Source organism: Ambystoma mexicanum, chromosome 11, assembly GCF_040938575.1.
Source record: "Ambystoma mexicanum isolate Mex_15411 chromosome 11, UKY_AmexF1_1, whole genome shotgun sequence".
Classification (NCBI taxonomy): Eukaryota; Metazoa; Chordata; class Amphibia; order Caudata; family Ambystomatidae; genus Ambystoma; species Ambystoma mexicanum.
Window position 1 is genome coordinate 207,030,583 of NC_090934.1, and position 15,425 is coordinate 207,046,007.

Consider the following 15,425-nt stretch of genomic DNA (forward strand, 5'->3'; position numbering starts at 1 on the left):
CAAGGAGTAGGCTTGAGCAGTAGTCCAGTTTGCTGAGCACAAGGGTGAAGAGTAGAGTTTTTCTAGAGTGGTTAGAAAGAAAATGACGAATTTTCCAAATTATACGGAGCTTCATACGAGCACCAGAGGCAGTAGTAGTGAGGAATTGTTGCAGACCTAGGTCACTATCAAATAGTACTTGAGATTGCGAGCCTCCAGTGAGGGAGCAAGAAGGTCAGGCAGGAAGGAGACAGGGGAGGGGACGGAAGGGGACGGGAGGGGAGGGATGGCGTTGGAAGCTGGGAGAAAGATGACTTATGTTTTTGAAGAGTTCAGTATGAGGCACAGAAGAGCCATCTAGTGACAAATTGTAGTGAGACAGTTTGTAATTTTTTTCCGAGATGGCTGGGTTGAAGGAGGAAAGGAGAAAAAGGAATGTCACCTCCAAATAGTTGATAGTGAAAGCCAAAGGATGAGATCATTCTTTCTAGGGCAGAGGTATAGAAGGTGTAGAGCAGAGCTCCAAGTACTTAGAGGGGTGGGTTCAGAGGTTTGCAGGTTCCAAGAGATTTTAAAGGATAGACCTTCCAGGTAAGTGGTGATCCTGGAAAGAGCAGATTTGCTAAACCCAAGGTCCTGGAGAGTCAGGAAGAGAGAGTAGTGGTCACATTTTTTGTTGTTTTTTTTATTGTAAATTTCTTAGTTTATTACAAACTTCAGTTTACATGTACAGTTTCTCTCTATACGTCTAAACTAGACATCAAGTCCATTGCATCAACATTTAACAAACCGCACTACTTTAACAGAATTTCATCAAGATAGTCTATCACCGCACAGACTAGCATAGAATTTTGTCCAGACAAGATTAACAGCCACTGCATCTCTAGATCATTGTTTTTGGGTGAATATTTTTCCAAAAACAAACTTTGCTGGGGTCTCAACATTAAGCATTCCATGACCAGATGCTTGACTGATTCGACAGCATTTGCACAAAATTAACAATGGTTATTTTGAGTCTCGGGCTGGTGTTTGATAAATAACAGCTCCTCCGTGTGGTAAAGATTTAGGCGCAGTCGCAGGAATTGATCTCGATGATACCGACTTGGAAACCTCTCCCAGTACTTTTCTGTCTTGTTCACACCTCTTGCCTCACAACCCAGTTTAATGTAGTGATGTAGGTCGCTCTTTATTTAAGGTTGCAATCACAAGGGTTGTTTAGTAATGTTTCCATTTTGATGTTGGCATTGGTTAATTGGACATGTATCTTCGATATCCAATCTTTCAACAGGCCATTAGGTGGTCTTTCAGCGGTAGTGGTGAAACTTTTGTATGCTGGGGCTGGCAACGCCAATGACATTTTTCTAATCAAAATCAATTCCTACAGAACAGTTGCATACATAGACTGCAGCCCAAGTTCATAGCAAATGGTCTCAATTGGCACACATCTTGGTAGATGTAATACTTTATGCCAAAATTGGCCTTCCAAGGCGTCCCACACCGATCGGTTGATATTTAGACCGGCTTTGCTCCCAAACTTGATTGTGGCCAGCACCTACTGGCAGTAAAACATTAGGACTGGTTTCATTGTGATTGACTGTGTCAAAAGTGGCAGAAAGGTCCAAAAGCATGAGTATAGAAGAAGGTTTGGAGTGATGAGCATTAGAAAGAAAGTTGTAGAATTGCATGATTGCAGTCTCTGTGGATTTTATACCATGGAAGTTAAATTGAAGTGGATCTCCAAGGCCATTATACTAAAGGTGCTTAGTGATCCGGTTGAAGGACCACCTGCTCAAGGACTTTTGCATAATGTGGAAGGAGTGAAACCGGGTGATGGTTTGCTGGGATGTTTGTGTCAGCAGGGGGTTTCGTTAATAGGGGTAAGACAGTTGCAGATTTGAAAGAGGCTGGGAAGAGTCAAGCAGAGATAGAGGCGTTAAAGATCTCAGAGAGATAAGGGCAAGTGATTGAGACTAAGGGCCTCATTATGAGTTTGGTGGTCTGGAAATAAGGATGCAGGTAGCAACGTACCTGCACCATTTCCAGACCGCCAAACTAAGAGTTTGCTGGTAGGGGCACAGAACTCCAGACAGGCCTGACCTGCCAGGAGTTCAGGCCCCTACCGGCAGCGTTAGCAATGGTGCCGGTGCTTCAGTGACCCCATTCCCGTGGAGTCCTATGGATTTACCATTTCAGCCGCCTGCCATAATATCTCGGTGGCACAGGGAAGTCAGGTGGAAGACACTGGATTGCCAGTAACATGCCACCTAGCAGCAGGTTTTTATCAGCAACCCCATAATGAGGCCTTAGGTCTTTGGCTATTTGGGGAGCAAAAGAATCGATAGGAGCGCAATATGGGCTTACACTGCAAAAGATTGGTGCTAATTGTGTTTTGCGACCCAAATATGTGTATTGAGGATTATATTGTGTGCAACACTGATGTGATCCAAAAATGTGCATTTGGAAACATAGTGATGGCCACATTGTTGTGACCCAGAGTTATTGACTGGTGAAGTCAAATGAGGGCCATGCTGTTGCGACCCAAAAAGTATGGATGTAAATTGTTAGGCAACACTGTTGTGACCCAGAGAAATATATTGAATGTACATTGTTAGGCAACAGGGATGTGACTCAGGAGTTATGGATACAAATATGCATTTGAGGGCAACACTGTTGCAATGCGTAGAGAGGAGGTGTGTGGTATTGTCAGTGTGTATGTGGAAGGAAGCGAGATGTGTTGTATAGTTAGTTGAGTGAAAGTGTGATGTCACCAGTGGAGTTCAGACCATTAAAAGAGTTAGAATGATTCCACCCACAGTGCTCCAGCATTGTCAGTTGAGAGTGTGTAGCCTGGGTGGTGGGGACCAGTGGGTCCTGCTCCTGTGTACTTACCTGTAACGTACGAAGAAGCCTATTAAATATACTTACCACGAAACATACCTGAAGTGTCAAGGAGGTCACTAATTCAATGGGATTCGTCCAATTTGCCATTTCTGTGGGGGGATGGGGAGTGAGCGTCATGCCCAAATCTTGCTGGGTGGGGGGGCGTTCAGGCCTAAAAAATGTATTTGAAGACCACTGATGTAGGGTCATATTTTAACCATATTTAGATGACTACACTGACTGGGCTGTGTTGATAGGTGGTTCAACACAGCACTGTTCTAGGGGACGCTCTGAGTTAGCAGAGGTAGTTTTCTGTACACTGTCAGTTTGTAATGAATTTGATCACATATCCTTTTTGTGTTATGGTATCAGCATGAACAAAAGAACAATACAAAATAGCTACCAAACAGACCGCAGCAGTGCAAGCGCCCCTTACACACAAAAAACAGCTACACTGCAGAAGTGCATACACACGCACACATATTGCAGCAGGGGCAGAGTGAGCGACGAAAGGGTTTCACACACAACACAGGTGCCCTACACACAGCAGTAGGGTAAACCACACTTCATTCAGAGACACAGCAGAGGTACAACAAAAAGCAGCAGCATTGCAATTTCCCTAAATCCCACGTGACAGCTCGCCTTTGCAAGCTTCTCTCACTCCCAGGGCAGACTGTATTTTTTACGAAGTTGAAAAACAGCCTCGTCCTTCAGTACATCCGAGCAACAGAACCCATAAAACTGAGATTGAATTCCATGCTATGCCCTTGCTTTTTACTCCCTTTTTGGCTTTTGCCTTCCCGGATGGCTCCCCCGCTGTAGTTGCTAAATTACACACTACTCACCCACTGACTCTGCATCTGAATTGATACCAGCGCGCCCCGGGCCGGCTGCGCGTGCAGAAGTGAGACTGGACGCTGTTGTATTAAAGGGCAGGTGAAGGGCAACGAGGGATCAGATGGGCGATTAATGCGGGAACATGAACCGCCGCTTGAGCATCTGCCTGTGCTGCTCAACCGCTAATGTGCTGCATCCAGGAGACAGACAACCCGATATTGATTTGATTGACAAACAGCGACTGTATCCATGACAACTCCGTAGACGGGGCACACCTCCCGGCCTTGGCTCTGCTTGATCTCGATATCTCGGTGAGTGCACCGTACAGTCCACTGGTGCAGAATGAATGGCAAGGCCAAGAGAGGAAGCCAAGGCTGGCCGCCAGCACACACAGGTGACAGACCATGCATCCATGCATGTGATGACCCGTGGTTGCGTTGTGAGCTGTTTGTGAGGGAGCTGGGTCTTCAGTTTCGGGATATGCCAATGTCACGGGCATTGCCCCCACGGTACCACACATTATTTATAAGCCACTCCGACGAATTTGACCCCAATTGTACAGCAGCATATGCCCACTACATCACAGAACAGGGCCATCATTGTACTGTCAAACAGTGCCAACTGCTCCACGGACATAACTGTACTGCTGAATATCAGCAACTGCTTTGCAGAACAATGTTCACTATTGACCAGCCGCATACTGACACATTTAGAGCGAACATGGCCATCATCATGTTGCCAAATAGTGCTCCACAAAACAAACATAATAGTTCTAGAGAATGTGACTATCGTTGTGTGAAAATGCTCCCATCAGTGTGCCCTAGGGTACACACACCATTGTGCCAAATAATATGCTAATTGTGGCTGAGCACCCACCAATCGTATTGAATATGCACATTACTGTACCAGCGAGTGCCCTCATTGTGCCAATGAACGTGCCCATCGTATCGTGCTGCAGATGGCACACATAATTGTGCCAGACAACATTCTGGTCCTTTTACTGAACACTATCTCTCATTAGACTGGAGAATACTGACGTGGTTGTGCTGGAGAATATGCCTACCATTATGCCAAGGAAAATGCTCTTCACGTTGCAGTGTAATATATGGCCATCATTGTGATGGAGAACATGACAATTGTGCTTCAGACTATGAGCATCATTGTGTCAAATAAGAAAACCACGTGTCACAGATGATGGCCAACATTCTGCTGGGGCGTGTCCCATTACTGTGCCACAGAATATTTCTAATACTTTGGTGGAACGCATGCCAATCAATGTGTCAGAAAAGGTGCCCACCACTGTGTAATGTAAAGAGGTCTTGTATGACACACTTCTGGCATTGTGGAAGCCTATTGGGGCATGGTTATTGCATAAAGGGGGAAGGGAGGGGTGGTTAATGGTAGTGTACAGCAGTGGTATTCAAACTTGTTTATGCTGAGACCACCCTTGAGTAAAAATATTGTTACCGAGCCCCCCTTGAGTAAACATATTGTTGGTGGGCCCTCCCCCACCCCAGATGCCATATCTGCTATTTTTTCTATTTTAAGTATTCCCCGTAATCCCTTTTTGAACAGTTTCCTGCCCCCTCTGGGCATCCTTCGGGACCCCATAGGGGAGGCCAACCCCACAGTTTGAAGACCACTGTTGTAGAGAGAGGCAGGTCTGAAACTTGTCTTGTTGATGGGTTCAGGCAGAAATAACCAAAACTGTGTGCCGGTACTGGGTGGTTTATGATAATAACAAAAAAAATCATTTTGTGTGCGGAGAAGTGGGCGGACAAGTGGTCATTTGTGGCGAGTTACTTTGGGTCTCTGAATCTGTTTACAGTGACTCTTGAAGCGGATGAGGAACCTACGTGCTGAGATCCTGTGAAACCTTACTAAAAATAATTTCGTGCGCAGAGCGAGCACAGAGAAGTGGGCAGACAAGTGGTCATTTGTGGCGAGTTACTTTGAGTCTCTGAGTTTATTTACAGTGACTCTTGAAGCAGAGGAGGAGCCTACATGCTGGGATCCTGTGAAACCTTACTTAAAATCATTTTGTGCGCGGAGCGTGCCCGGACAAGTGGGCGGACAAGTGGTCATTTGTGGTCTGTTGTGGGCAGGAGTGAAGGAGTCGGCCCTATTTTTGAGCTGCTAACAAGTACTACTTTGCTTCACGTTTTTTCGCAGACTATTTAATGAACGGCATTCAGTATACAAAAACCCGCTGATAAGTTAAAACGGTTGCCGGAGGGGTGGGAGACTGTTAGGGTTCAGCCCCTTTGATCCCTCCCCTATCTCCTTTGCCAAACTTCTCTGTATTGGCCTCAGTAACTCTAATTGACCATTGGATTGTGATCTTGTGCAAATACCTCCTGATCTCTTGATTTTTTTGCACAAATATAAATCATGTGCTTTAAGTTACTGAAATAAAGGCACTGAAACGTTGCTTGGGCTTGTATAAGGATTGGCATAAAGAAAGCAACTAACCAAATGTCTCTGCGCTACAATTTAAGAAGCGGACCCTTCATCGAGGACTTGGAAGTGCAACATTGGGACGGCTCTTATATTGACCAAGGAGTCAGCCCATGTGCGGGCCACCTTGTGCTGTCAAATCTTAATGTAGGCAGTGGGGGACCGGCCCAAGTGATTGCACAAGTCCATCAAGTTACTGCTGTCCATACAGTTTCTATGGTTGAGAGTCCTGCGCACGAATTAGCTATTCCATTTTCTACACGGGCACATGATTTCACTCTGTCCGCGACTAACATAAAAGGGACGATTGATACATTTTTTCAGAGGGGACATCACAAGAGTACGAGTACTCTGCAAGAAAACACCCAACGGTCTCAGATCCACGACTCAAATAACATTGTTGAGATCAAGCAATCTCATCGGCTGGGGACCGGCTTGGATCTTTCATGTACATCTAATGATTCTCCTACCCTGATGCAAAATCCCTTATATTAAGGACATCTTCTTAACTCAACAGAGGAGTGCAGGAGGGAATCCATGGCTCCTGTGGAATCTGACTTGAATCTCTCTATGACTACAAACAACGCTGACCACCTGAGTCCTAATAAGGCGCTGAGGGGAGGCAACTTCACCCTTCCTGCTTTGAATTTTGTTCTTAACTCTCTGGTTAAAGTGTTTGAACTAATGAAAGGCGATGTGCACACCCATACTGGAATCCTTATGGAAATGTCGAAGACATTGAGCAGTTTGAATTTTCGGTGGTGGGATTGAGCAATGTGATTAACTGCGCGGTAGTTCCCACCTTAAAGAAGTTGGATGAAGGTTTTTTAAAACAAAGTAGTGACTTGAAGGTGATCAATGAGACCTTGAGTACACTGCTGAAGGAAGACAAAGAGACCAAGCAGTTAATAGCACAGATTATACAGCACCAGACATTAGACAAAACCAAGGATCAAGATTTGGGCTCCACAAAGGAAATGCCCTTGTCTACAACAGTTGACATAGCTGACGATACTCCACTCTCCGAGTCAGTTATGGAGGAGTTTTGTCGCTTGGCACAGGTTGCTGAATCCATAATTGCCCAACATACAATATCCCCAGAGGAGATAAGTGAAACACCTACACAGGAAACTACAGGTAATTCAACACCTTGGAGAGAAAGTTCACAGCAGTCTTTTAAGAGACAGAGAAGGGCAAGAAGTAGGAAACAAGGGTCTACCTTGCCTGCATCTAAGTCAGTGGAACCGCAGGCGAAGCACTCTAAAAATATGAAGAAAGTACTAAAATCAAAAATTAACAACTTTGTTAAGGGGCTTGGAGGTCAGCCAAAACTATCTGATGGGACTGTTGGTGCTCAGACAGAGGAGCAGCAAGCTCTACCATCCAATCCCATTGTTCCGGCAGCAGGTGTGCCTAAGAAAAATGGAAAGAAAAAATCACTTTTGGCGCCAGACGAAGATTTTGTGCTGAAAGTAACCATAGGTATTCAGACTGACGTTGGATGGGGCAAGGAGCCGAATCATGAATTTCTGCACCTACAAAAAGGTTTGAGAACAGCAACAACAGGGAAATTGCTTAAATGGGCTCCGATTCTCCTACCTCGGCACAATACGGTTCCAAAAGCAATTTTGACTCAAAATCTGGGCTTAAAAATAGCTCCTATATTCAACATGTCTAAGAAAAAGTCACCACTGACATTAGGTACACTTGCTGTTCAATCTGACTCCCAGAATGATAAAAATGAGAAATCAACATTGCAAGTTGGATCTGAATACCGTGAGCAATCTGTCGTAAGCCAGGAAGAAAGTCTCCTGGCCCTTTCAACAACGATGGAAAGTCAGGGAAATTGGACTTTGGTGGGGGATCGGAGTACAATTAACGGGGGTGCTGTCAAGAGTCTTTTGCACCCTACGCAGTCCCCAGACTTTGGTTTACATGTGATGCTAGTCGATAAATCAAATAAACCACTGAACAGAGGGGCTTTACTCTCAGTGTTTAAAAGGATTCCTGACATTTACCTGTTTTCCACTAAGGACATTGAGTATGTTCTATTTCCAGAATCTAGTTTGACGAGCTTGGTAGAAGTAGGATTGCGTCCCAGATGGGTGCTAAAGCTGTACTAAATGCTGCTGATAAGCTGCCTCTTATAGGTTTAGAAGTACTGGAAACTAGACCAGCCAATGAAGGAGGTGCTGTGACTATGGGTGGTAGGGATGGGGTTCCTCTTAAACATGGACCCGAGCAAAACAAGTGGCACAAGAGTCCAGATGTGGAATGTACGGGGGCAGCTGACTCATTGCCATGGCCATTGTTACCCGAGATAATCATGCAAGTGTGTCAGAAACTGGGAGTAGGTCAGTGCTCTCTTTAGTTACGAGACTATAAAAATTATCAGTTGGAATACGCAGGATTCCAGTTCATTTAGGAATAACGAGATGAGAGCACTGCTATTCGGGGGAGGTGACTTGATATTATTGCAAGAGACCTGGTTAATGAACATACCTGAAATAGAAGGTTTCAATATAACAATCCAACCAGCATTGGCGAAAGCCTAGGGTAGACCGATGGGAGGCCTCTTAATAGCTTGTAGACAGATTCTATTTGATGAGATAACAATTCTTCATTGTAAACAAGAAGCTATCCTTGTCGTGAAGGTGGTCGCATCCCCGGGTAGCGGTCTCCTAATGGTAATAGCTGTAAATTTGTACTGGAACCTTGCTCGTGAAAAACTGTTGGATTTTCTAAACTCAGTCTCACTTACTCTCACTGAAATTAAGCTAGTCTATCCTGACGCACTTGTGGTGGTGGGGTGGCACTTAAACTCCCAATGTGTCTGAATTAGCAATTCAAGCCCTAATGGAATTAAGAAAAAGATAACGGCGAATGGAAGAAGATGGTTGAGCTTTTGAGGATTGGGATTTCAAGATCTTAAATGGGTCAATAGAGGGGGATCTTCCACCTGTTACCACATGGCGTCAGGGATCCATAGAGTCAACATTAGATTCTTCTTATCTATGGACCTATTTGAAAAGTGTGCTAATTTCTCTGTAAAAGATGGTGGCACGAGTGACCATAAGCGCCTTGAAGCCCTTATAACTTGGAACTTTAATAGGAGTGTGGCTTTGTGGCAAAACTCGGTCACTGTAAATCCTCATAAAAATAGGCTAGTAAAATATCATAGAGACGGTGATCGCCTTAATGATGGTTTGGGCCAACTTTGGGATACAATGTTCTTGTATGAGCTGGAAAATAATTTTACACCTACTTTCCATAATTTTCTGTGGTCCATTGATTATCCGCAAAATTTGCCACAAGGTAAACAACGCACACATAAGGATGTGTTCGACGAGGCAACTTGGTTAAAAAAAAAGAATCAATCAGTGCATTAAGAGCATTAAGGAAGGAGGATCGAATAAATGTATTCTGGCCGTTGAGTCAAAAATCATACTAAATAATTTTCGAAGTTGGTCCAGAAATCATCAAGTGTCCCGTCTGCAAAATGATGGAGAAACTATGCTATGTTCCTTGGGTTCTAATTCCACCTGTAATTTCTGGTCACTAATCAATAATATCAATAATGATCCAAAGGTCGTCCAAAGAAACATTCTGATGGAGCGCGAGTGGATTCGATATTTTGAAGAGAAATATCTCAAACCGCAAGGTGAGCCTACTTTTATAGCGGAAGGGAAGTGGGCACTACGATTCACTAAAGAAGATATTTTAGATCTGATCAGAAAATCCTCATTATCGAGATCTGCTGGACCTAATGGTCTTACTTATCAAGTTTTCAAGAGTAACCCCGACTTTAGAGGAATTGTTGAAAGTAAATCAATCCCCCCGTTATGGAAGTCGGCGGTTATAGTGCCGATCTTCAAAAAGGGGGATAGGAAAAACCCATCCAGCTATAGACCCATAGCGCTGTTAGATGCTGAGAGCAAGCTGTTTATGGGGCTTGTGTTGAGAGAACTTGAAGCCTGGACAAAGGATAATAATATACTTCCTAAACAACAGACAGGCTTCCGACAGGGCCATTCAACATCATTAAATGGTATTATACTTGAATCCTTAACAAATACTAAGGACAAAACTAATGTAGGCAAGCTATACCTTTCACAGATCTCTTAAGCGCTTTCGATCTTGTTAATCGAGATCGGCTCTGGTCCAAGCTTGTGAAGAGGGGTGCTCCGAAGGGACTTGTGAACATTCTTGCCAGTCTCCATGACGTAAATACAGTAAGAGTTAGACTCACCCTGGACGACCACCTGTCAGAACACATAACGATTAATAGAGGGGTCAGACAGGGCTTTATGGTGGCTCCCTTTCTCTTTACTTTTTATCTTGAAGAATTTGGACAGGAGATAGACTCCTCAGCTTTGGCCAGTGTTATGCTGGGTTTGCTACCTATAAAGTAGCTCATGTATGTGGACGACATTGTCTTGCTAGAGAGAACACCTGTTGGTCTACAAAGATTCCTTAGAGCATTAGACCACTACATGAAAGCTAACGACCTTGTCGTTAACGCAGAGAAATCTAGGGTTCTAATTTTTGGGGACAGGGGAACTCGAGGACACAGATTTCCCTGGTCAATAGGTGGCCAACTTATCCCTGTGTTAAATGAAATAACTTACCTGGGATACACTTTACATGCTGTTCCAACCATTGGGTGAGGTTAGCCGAAACACTGGCCAAGAGAACACAATTCACAGTACAGATGAAAAAGATTCTGGGTCCATACTGTAAATTCTCAATCTTGCCGTTAATTAGATTCTATGTGGCAAAGGTGATACCTATTTTACTTTACGGTATACAGGCTAAACCTTTATTATGGTCAATTGACTGGCAGAAAATTGAAGCTGTTATTTGGAAGCAGGTGCTGGGTCTGCCTAAAAGTCTACTCACGGCAGGCCTGAGGTACGAGTTGGGCCTAAGATCTCTAAAGATGCAAATGGATTGGAAACTACTCTCACTTTAAGGTCAATTATTGACCCAATTGACAATACGCTTTATGAAGATCTTTTGATCCATTTGAATCTTGAATCCTCCTATATCCTGAGTGATTTTAGGAAAAAAGTGAGGGAGATCTTACTTTATTGTGAGCTCGACAAACATACATTGCTCACTAATCCCATGAAGGTTCAAAAAGCTCTTTCGCTAAGGGATTGGATCACGACAGGTGATAATGCGAGGGCCTCTTCCATTCCTATTTCATTCTCCAGATATGCCAAAAAACAGGGATATCTGGCTAGATATCTTACGAAGTTCCCTGATGTTAAAACTAGGCAGAACTTTCTTAGACTACGCCTTAACTTGATAAGGACGGGTTTGGTTCTGACCAAATGGGGTTTAGCAGTTGATAAACATAATTCTTGTCCTGAATGTATCGACCCTCGTGATTGGATATTTGACCCCCTTTGTTAAGTCCACGGACAGACTTTCATCAAACTCGTTCTGGCAAAGGATGAGCTCAGGACATGAGACGAAACTAACAATGAATGTCATACGGTGTCCGGTTAAAGGTGCGAATGAAAAAAGTTCAAATGCAATAGGTTCGGGTACATAGGACCGAAAACAAAAGGTTCAATTTTTTTTAAATTATATATTTATGTTTGGGTTTTCGTATAGGAAAAAAAAGTGGTTTTTACCACAAAAACATGGGTTGGGGGGGACCCCACCCCCAAAAAAAGTAAAAAAATAAAATGTATAATTTTCAAACCTTTTGTTTTCGGTCCTTTTGTTTCAAACCTATTGTATTTCGAAACTTTTCATTCGCACCTTTAACCTATAACCATGTCATACAAGTTTTACAGCAGACAGGGTTTAGTCCACATGAATTCTGGTAACCTTTCTGTTGTGAGGACTGTAAATTCCATCCTTCCTCCCTTTTTAATGTCGTTTTTTACTACAATGTTTTGAACAGTCTTGTTTTTCTTTTTCTTCTTTATTGGGGTTTACTTTCTTGTTACTAAAGGAATTGTTGAAATGTTTTTTTAATGTTTTTTTTCAGGTTACATTCTGTTTTAGTACTATGATATAGTTAATTTTAATGGGAATTGTATTGTAGTTTGATTGAGATATGATAATATTGTGTTTTTCTCTCTCTTTCTTTTCATATACTTTTGTAATGTTGATAAAATGTGCAAAAAACATAATTGGTTATATCACAATAAAACATTTTTTTTAAAAAAGGTAATAACACTTGCCAACTTTGTATCAAGAGTGGAGAACCTAGGAGTTATTATCTGCCAGTGCTGCAATACTGGGAGAGTCACTGGATTGGAATGAAGGGTATTGATATGTGAAAGGGCTAAACATGTTGCAGACCATTCAGAGAGCTGTAAGAGGCTCTGTTAAGGATACCAATCGGGCGTCACACACCAGACCAGGACACTTGGTCTTACCTTGTGATGTGGTGGTCAATAGGAATGCTTTTTCTTTAATTTCAATGAATTCAAATTGAGCCGATACCCGACCCGTCTCACACCCCCTTTTACAAATACCCGGGGTCACAATGGATCATGAACCAGGCTGGTTGGTGAAAATACAATATTTATTTATTTTTAGAATTCACAAAAATCACACAAATGTTAATATTGGGTAGCAATCACCAATGGGGTGATAGTTACAATGAAGACTACTGAACTACCCTTGGTTAACCTTCTACATGAACATATCCAAAGCACAATTGAATAGGAACACTTTTTGAATTAGGATAGATAGCACCCAAGTTAAGGTTTCCCCCTGCAATGTTCCCTCAACCCACAAATAATCAAAGAGGATAGAAAGAAGCAGCGGGTAGTCAGGAATAAGTGATAGCAAACAGAATCAAAATCCGACCTTCCCTCATAAAATGAGAGGGATTTTAAACCCTTTGCAAAGGCCTGAAATGACACTTGGATTTTTATAACTAAATAATTATATGTGTTTAAATAAAGATATGCTTATGTTTCATCACAGTACGAGGGATGTTATATCACTAGCAACCACCATGGAAAGTAGCACATAAGCATACAGTTCACAAAGCAGGTTGAAATGGAAAACCGAGTGCAACCGAATTCATACATGGAAAAGTTGAAATTTTTTCTAGTTTGCAGTTTTAAATGCAAAAACAGTTTTTGAAAACAATGGGTGAAAAACGCTGAATTGAAATGTGGTTTTTGGGCAGAGTAATAGATGCACAGCCCAGGGACAATATAGAGGTGAAAGGAGAGTTATAGATGGTGAATTGAGAGAGAATTTGAAGGTAGAATGAGCTTTGTTTTTAGGAAAATAGAGCAGTTAAAAAATAGAAAATCAGTTTTAAAAATGAAAGACAAATTTTACTTAAACTAGATTTAATGGCTAAGAAAAGAGGAATGCCACCGTGAATATAAAAGGTGTGCTGTAGTTGTAACTCTTCACGCAGTGTACCCCCTTTCTTTAGGGAAAATTTATTTATTTGATCAAAATATTGCTAATGATCTATGCAAGACAGAAATCAAGAGAAAAGTGACGCTAACGCTTGCCGATCAAGGACAAGATGCAGAGAATTCTGACAGTTGGACAAGTTATCGGGATATGGATAGGGTTGCTTAGAGAGTGGAACAAAGACAAAAATCAAGATGGGGTAGACTATGTGTGATGGGATGTGGATACTCACAGTCTGCTCTTAAATTTGGGATTAGGCACAGTCAACCGGGTTCTGGACTCCAGGGCTCGGGTCACCGGACGGCGGACTCTCCTGACAAAAGACAGCTGAGCAAAGGTCTGGTCACAGCACAGCGACGCCTCGGCGGGATGGAGTGGGTAAGCACTTAGTGGGCAAAAATCCGGTCTGGTTTCAGGAGGCTTCCCAAAAGAACACCACAGCTTTCCCTTTTTTTTAGTTATTGGGATTTTTAGATCTGGGTTCTCTGGATTGAGGCCTTGCTGGGATGGTCAGCAATCCTTTGGCCTCGCAGTGGAATATGGAATCGGCTATGCTGTGGCCTTTGCAAGGGGATCTGGAATCTGGCAAGATGAATGTGGAAAATCAGGAACGCAGGTGCAGGAAATTCAGGAAAGAGTGTGTCCAGAGTCCTGTCAGCCACCATGTATATAAAGCATGGTGACATCATAGAACTATACAGTGGGGCAGGCTTAGCTGAGCACGCCTCTAATAAACAGGATTGGTCAGGGGTAATGGTTGACACCTTGCTCTCAGGTGGTTGGGTTTCAAGAGCATGCTGTCAGATTTATGATGTGAGTTTTACAATGTACAGACCCCCCCACAGTTACTTTAGCTAAAATCCAGTTTTGCCATAATTGGCACATTTGTACAGTGGTAGCATTTTAACAAATTACATAACCAGGTTACATATTTTATGCAGCACATGCCAGTCCAACTCTGCAGTCTGTAAGACATTGTTTCGCCCTTCTAATAATTTTTGGTCATTTCTAGGGTGAAATATTCGGCCTAAAATTCTATAACTTTATACATGTGTGTGAATTATCATCAGGGATGTCAGCATTGAAATTTGCAGTGACATCAGGTATACTTTCTGTGGAATACCCAATTCTCTGTCATTTCTATTCCCGAGGTGGCAGTGAAGAATACAATGTCTTAAATGACACACCCAGATTTTCTTCGATTTCTCCTTTCCAGGTCCCAGTGGAAGTCATCCGTCATCTTTGAAGGGCGCAACCAGTAGGAATCTATAAGATAAAGAACCGGTTACTGCATTTTCCCACTGACTGCCCTCCGGAAAGGGTGACAGCAGTGGGACACACATACATTGCAATAATGACAATATTCAGATAACAAGACAAAAGCTCACTGTTAGGGAGAATTCTCTGTTTAGGCTAAATTTCCTAACCTAGTGAGTCCCCCAGCAGCTTTGCTGGATTTCTGGAGTTTGTTTTTTCTCATCCTGCCAAGAGTGAGACTCTTTTCCTCCCACTCTTGGACATGATTTGTGGTATTTCTTTGAATGTTAAGGTGTTCTATGGGCTATAGGGTCTTTTACTCCATAGGGTCTCATGTATTTTGCTATATGTGTTACACAGCACCCTCCGTGTCGTAACACTGGGGTGTCCTAGGTGACCCCCACCATAGACTCCATACCCTGGGACGGACTACTGTCTCCCAGGGCCTGTAAAGTCACCATTGGCTTTACTAGACCTACATTTACTAACAGAACTAGTACAAACCATCCTATTGTGGACGTACTGGTAGGGGTAATTCGATTACCCCTGGGTCTGTTGTTCGAGGAGGCACTGTCCCATCCCACCTCGTCGAGTTTTGGCTGGTGGCAGTG